Below are 6674 nucleotides of genomic sequence, written 5' to 3'. Positions count from 1 at the left end.
ATCAGAGCGGGTGTTTAGTGCGGTGGGGACATAGTTACTCCGAGAAGAACTCACCTGTCCACCCAAGAGAGACTGACCTTTGTCAAGATTAATCAGGCATTGATTAGCCAGGATTTCCGCCCACCAATGCCTGATGCATCAGACTAAATCATCCATGGAGCCACACCAACACTTTGACAAAACAGATGGGTTTCTTCTGGCTACCTGCCTCAGCTACTATTCTGATGCTGCCATCCGCCTGATGCCACACATCTGATGCAAAGTGCTCCTTCTTTCACCCACCATCTTCAACTGGTACTGGAATTGCCACCCACCTCCACACTAAGTCACCTTGCCACTCTGTGGTCTCCTGATGCTGCTGCCACCTCCACACTATGTCACCTTGCCACTCTGTGGTCTCCTGATCCTGCTGCCACCTCCACACTGTTACCTTGCCAATCTGTGGTCTCTTGATGCTACTGCTACCTCAACACTATGTTACTCTGCCACTCTGTGGCCTCCTGATGCTGCTGCCTCCTCCACACTGTCATTGTGCCATCCTGTGGCCTCCTCCTGATGTTGCTGCTGCCACCTCCACGCTCTGTCATTGTGCCACTCTTTGGCCTCCTGATGCTGTTGCTGCCACCTTCACACTGTCATTGTGCCACTCTGTGGCCTCCTCTTGATGCTGTTGCCACCTCCAGACTCTGTCATTGGGCCACTCTGTGGTCTCCTCATGCTGCTTCCACCTCACCACTATGCCATAGGGCCACTCTGTGGACTTTTCATGCTGTTTCCACCCTCCCCACTTCTTAAATGGCCCACTATTTTGCCTTTCGGCCTGGCTGACATAATCATTTCTTTGACCCTTCTTCTGATCTGTCAGAAGGAAAGAAAAATGAGATGCACAATGGATCCTGTCTATGAACAGCTGAACCTGAATGATACGGTTCCTATTTTGCATCATAATTGGCTTATGATTTAGTAGCCAAAAGCAGCAGTGGGTACAAAACACAGAAGATATGCAAATATTTCATTCACGTGTCATCTCTGTTTTGGATCCACTCCTGTTTTTTTGGGCTTTAGCAATACTGATGGATTACTGACCAAATGCTGACTGAGTTAAGGTGGATACTGCACAGACAGGATCCGTTTTTTGGGGGTTATTGTTCTGACGGATCAGAGGAAGGGCAAAATAATCAGTGACGTCAACACAAACAGTGCTGACACTCTCTCCACTCTGTCGGAGGGGGGGTTCTACTTGTATAAGCGTTTAATGCGTTTAATAGAACAGGTTCTGTAGACATATATGTGGAATCAGCTGCCGACGGTGTAAAAGGAGTGCGCTTCTTCTTGACGCTAACATTGACTTGTAAGGCTGAGTTCACACTTGAGTTATTTGGTCAGTTTTGGCCCCGTAACTGCCCAAATAAGTGAAGTGTGCAGTGATTCTAAGAGCGACACCTGTCATCTGCATGTCATACCGAGTCACAGTATTGTTTTACTACCACGGCAGACTCCCTATGCGTGTTACTTCAAGGCACAGCGTTCTACACCACTATAGGCTCTCTGCAGGCAGAAAATCGCTCATCTCTACTTATGATGTAATCCATATCCACCAGATTAGGCTGTTAGGTATCTAGGAAGCTGAAAATGAAATAAGCAGTGTAGAACTGCTGGGGTGTATAGGGCTACTAGCAATTTCCATAAAAAAGGAGTGCGTCCATTGGCCTCCTGGGCACCTTTCGAACAATTCCAATGAACACACAAACTGTCAGACTGACACTTTATACCTGGGAAGCACTGGGTACTGGGTTCTAGTATGTGTATGGATCAACATAAAGTACTTAGCCTGTTGGTTACTTATGGAATACAGGAAGTGTAGATAGAGATGAGCGAAAAAGTTCTAAAATTCAGAAAATTGATCATAATTTTGTAAAAAGTTCTTATTCTAATGGACCTAAATATTGTGTGATTCAGTTCACACAGACATTCACTAATTTCTAATAGTAGTCCTAGGCATAGGCTTGTGTTACATTAGGCTAGGTGTTCCATGAGATGGAACTGAATATTTTCAGGGCGACTTGTGTCCACCGATGCCATGCTTCTACAGACGGGCATAGATGCCACTCTACTCATCTTGTGTCATTCACAGTTCCAGCAGCCATCCAGTCTGGATGCCAATGTGTCTTTTATGGATATTTTGTTATGGATCTGCAGTGCTACAAGGATGAAACTCTATGTGCAGCTACTAGGCTGTTTTTAATGTGCTAATCAGCTTCCACTATATATAACCTGCTAGTTGTCTCATCCTCTGCCTCAGCAATAGTTTCACAAGCTGTAAATGTGCTACAATCTGATTGCCTGCCCAAGTACTGACAGATTTACATAAACTCTGCCTGCTCTGACCTCTGCCTGCCTGTTACGGACTATGAATTACTAGCTGGGTGGAAGAAGCTATAAACTACCTGGGTGTTGTTAGAGTAGAAGTGCATCATGGGTTTGGTTGGATAGAATAACAGGAAGTGCTACATACAGGAAGTAAACAAATCAGAGTGATTTATTTACAGTACATGATGAAAAAAGGTCAGGAGAGTGCAAATTCAAGAAAAGAAACATAGGAAAGATGTATGAGTGAAGCAACTACATGAGCATATCTCTTACTAATTAAACTTACTAAAGTAATAACTGGAATGGGGCAACTACAGTACCCTTAAAGATTATCAAAATTAGGGTTATTCACGTTAGAAAAAAGACGACTGAGGGGAGATCTAATTACTATGTATAAATATATCAGGGGTCAGTACAGAGATCTATCCCATCATCTATTTATCCCCAGGACTATGACGAGGGGACATCCTCTGCGTCTGGAGGAAAGAAGGTTTGTACACAAACATAGAAGATGATTCTTTATGGTAAGAGCAGTGAGACTATGGAACTCTCTGCCTGAGGAGGTGGTGATGGTGAATTTACTAAAAGAGTTCAAGAGGGGCCTGGATGTATTTCTGGAGTGTAATAATATTACAGGCTATAGCTACTAGAGATGGGTCGTTGATCCAGGGAGTCATTCTGATTGCCTGATTGGAGTCGGGAAGGAATTTTTTATTCCCCTAAAGTGGGAAAAATTGGCTTCTACCTCACAGTTTTTTTTTTTTTTTGCCTTCCTCTGGATCAACTTGCAGGATAACAGGTTAAACTGGATGGACAGATGTCTTTTTTCGGCTTTGTGTGCTATGTTACTATATTGCTATGTTACTAATCCCTGAGAACCTCTTTAAGGTATTAAATGCCTTTTCTAAAGCATGCTCATTTGGTTCAGGTTTCCGTTAAATCAGCATATGTGGTTGTATTTACTGACATTTACTGACTCAGCAGTTCCTCACAGTATGTTAAGACTGAAAGATGGCGTTCATTTGGCAGCACTGATTCTATTCTGTAGAAGCAAAAAGGAGAAAAGCATGAAATTTGCATGTTATGTTAATAGAACATCTGTGAACAAAGCAGCTGTGCACATTTTATTCAGCCACCAGAGCAACTAGAAACTGACTATAGGGAAAGTTCATATTTTAAAGGCAATTTAGCATGAATCAGTTCAATGAAATACAATGATTATGAGAACCATAGATTTCCTTGTGAGAATTTTTTAAATGAACAAAGACAAGACACTGAGTAAAGGCTGATAACACTAGAGACCCATTGCAGTATTTAAATACCCAGATCATCTCTCTCTCTCTCTCTCTCTCTCTCTCATTTTCTCTCTATGTGTATAGATGGGAATATTTTTGGTGAATTATATAGTATCAAGTTTTAGATCTATTTATGAAGACAATTTTCCACAGAAAATAATTCACTGTGTCTCACTAGACCGGCTTAGAGAGAAAAAACAAAGAGGAAGACCCTCAAAGACCACTATACCAAGTTCATGGTTGTTGTACTCATCCCAAGACTTTACAGCCAAAACCACAGTAGCTGAATTATGGAAAAGCTTTCTACTAGCCTGCGGGTGTCCAGACAAAATCCTTACAGATCAATAGTCTGCATTTGAATCTTGGCTGTTCCAAGAACTCTGTACCTTGTATAGTTGCCAAAAGCTAAAAGTGTTTTCCAAGACATACATACTGGTGACCGATCCTCTGGATAGGTACTCATCAGTATCTGGTGGGTGGGGGTCTGACACTCGGGACTTCCCTAGACTAAGCTTCCCTAGACTAAGTGACAACATGTTCATCAGTCACATGGCCTAGGAACAGTTCAGCCCCATAGAACTAAATGAGACTGAGCTGCCATACCAAGCACAACTGCTATACAATGTATGGCGCTGTGCTTGGTGAACACGGATAAGGCATTCTCAAGATGCCTTCTCAAATAGCTAATCGGCGGGGGTATCCAGAGGATAGATCATCAGTATTTAAATCTCAGAAAACCCTTTTAACAACTGCCTATTATACTCAGGGCAATGGCATTGTCATGACCGACGTCACGCAAAGGGAGGGAAATGGGAAGGCCCTGTCCAAGGGAGAGGGAAAGGTGGTGACCCCTGACTCACCTTGAGGCTGGCACCTGACTGCCCTGACGTCCCTAGACGGGTTCCTCACCCGTACGCCGATCACGTGCCTAAACCCTGGCTTTCCCTAAGATGAGCCCTACGTAGTGAACAGGGCGGTGGGATCACTAGTCTGCACCGCTGACACTAAAGGAAAACACCAAGGAGAGGACAGACAATACAGACAAAACATATAATCCCAGGTGTGCGGCAACAGCAGACAACAAAAGCCCAACAGGGATCCGGAGGGTAACGCTCTGGAACAACAACCAGGGATCACAGCTACTCAGCTCCAGTGGGTCAGTATAGAAGTCCAGGCAGGAAGCTCTATATCTGGCAACCAGAGAAGTGGGAGAGGGGAATATAAGGAGGTTTGGGAGTGCTGGACAAGAAACAGCTGAGGAAAAGAAGCTACGGATCCCTGAGTGAGCCAAAAGGGTTGCAAGGCAAACCCAGAAAGCTACCATTAAGAAACAGCACTATCTTTATACATAGAGCGTGCAGCCACCCGCCGCGACATCCTGACCCCGGGTATAATGGAGTCAGACGTGGCTCTTGACACCCTCGTGACAGGCATATGCAAGAATATGATTTAGACCCTCATTAATATGCTAAAAGCTATGCCACCTCACAAAAAACGTGACTGGCCTTTATTACTTCCAGAGTTAGTGTACCTATAAAACAACATTACTCATTGCTCCACTGGGTATAAGCCCTTACTATCTCACGTTTGGCCATCAATAAAAACTACCTGCCGACATTTACCTTGACTTAGCTCTTGACAAAGACTTTGCCCTTAACATAGACTTTGACCAATATGCTAAGGCTGAGCCACTTCAAGTAGGAGACCAAGACTGGCTTAAAAAAAAAACATCTAGTCGGTAAATTTGATAGTCAGTGGGTCAGTGGGAACATGAACCGGTGTGCAGCGTAACATCCTCTAGAAGTGTCTACAGGAAACTGTTCCAGATCAGCCAAGGAAAGTGATCAAATCACCCTAGCTGTCACCCTTACCAGTTCCTGGATTGAAAGCAGAACCAGCTCCCAGTCCAGAGCCACTGCTGTGGTTATTACAGCCCCTGATCCTTTTTATTGCACCGACTACCAGTCTATCAGCCTTATTGGAACCAGCCAGTGTTCCTGTTCTGCATAAAGACTTAGAAACTCCTGATGTAACTGATCTACTTGTTGCTATATTCTGCAGCGCTTTATAGACATTAGCATCAGCTGTCCCCAATGGGGCTCACAATCTAAGTTCCCTATTATTATGTCTTTGGAGTGTGGAGGAACCAGAGTACCTATAGGAAACCCACATAAACACAGGGAGAACATGCAAACTCCATGCAGATGCTGTCCTTGGTGGGATTCAAACCTAAGACCCCAGCAAAGGCACCAGTGCAAACCAAGTAAGAATGTAAAAGGCAAATAAGGAGAGCGAGCACTCACACTATGGCATCTACTGATATTTATTAGAATAAAATAAGTCTGTCTATTGGCTGATAATAGACTGGAATCTAAAATAGACTAGCACATGAAACATATAATAACATAGAATAACATAGAGTAAAATTACATAAGATTTGATCAATCGGGACCAATAAATATAAGCAATAGCAATATAAGCAATAAACCGCAACAGATTAGCAGCAAATAGCAACAAAATATCACTACTGATAAATGGAAACTATTAATTGTTTCCATTTATCAGTAGTGATATTTTGTTGCTATTTGCTGCTAATCTGTTGCGGTTTATTGCTTATATTGCTATTGCTTATATTTATTGGTCCCGATTGATCAAATCTTATGTAATTTTACTCTATGTTATTCTATGTTATTATATGTTTCATGTGCTAGTCTATTTTAGATTCCAGTCTATTATCAGCCAATAGACAGACTTATTTTATTCTAATAAATATCAGTAGATGCCATAGTGTGAGTGCTCGCTCTCCTTATTTGCCTTTTACTTAATTTCTTCAATTGAGGTTGGGTGTCCTCAATTTGAGTTTGCAGCACCTCACCACCCACAATCAGCAGTGAGCCACTCCATTATATTGATTACCAAGTAAGAATGTAGTGTCCCACTAGGTAAGGGTGGGCACTACACAAGGGTCAATTGGGTCACGTGTTACTCCTATTTTTAAGGGACAGTAAT

Source organism: Bufo bufo, chromosome 1 (assembly GCF_905171765.1).
Source record: "Bufo bufo chromosome 1, aBufBuf1.1, whole genome shotgun sequence".
Lineage (NCBI taxonomy): Eukaryota > Metazoa > Chordata > Amphibia > Anura > Bufonidae > Bufo > Bufo bufo.
Note: the sequence above shows the minus strand (reverse complement) of the source record.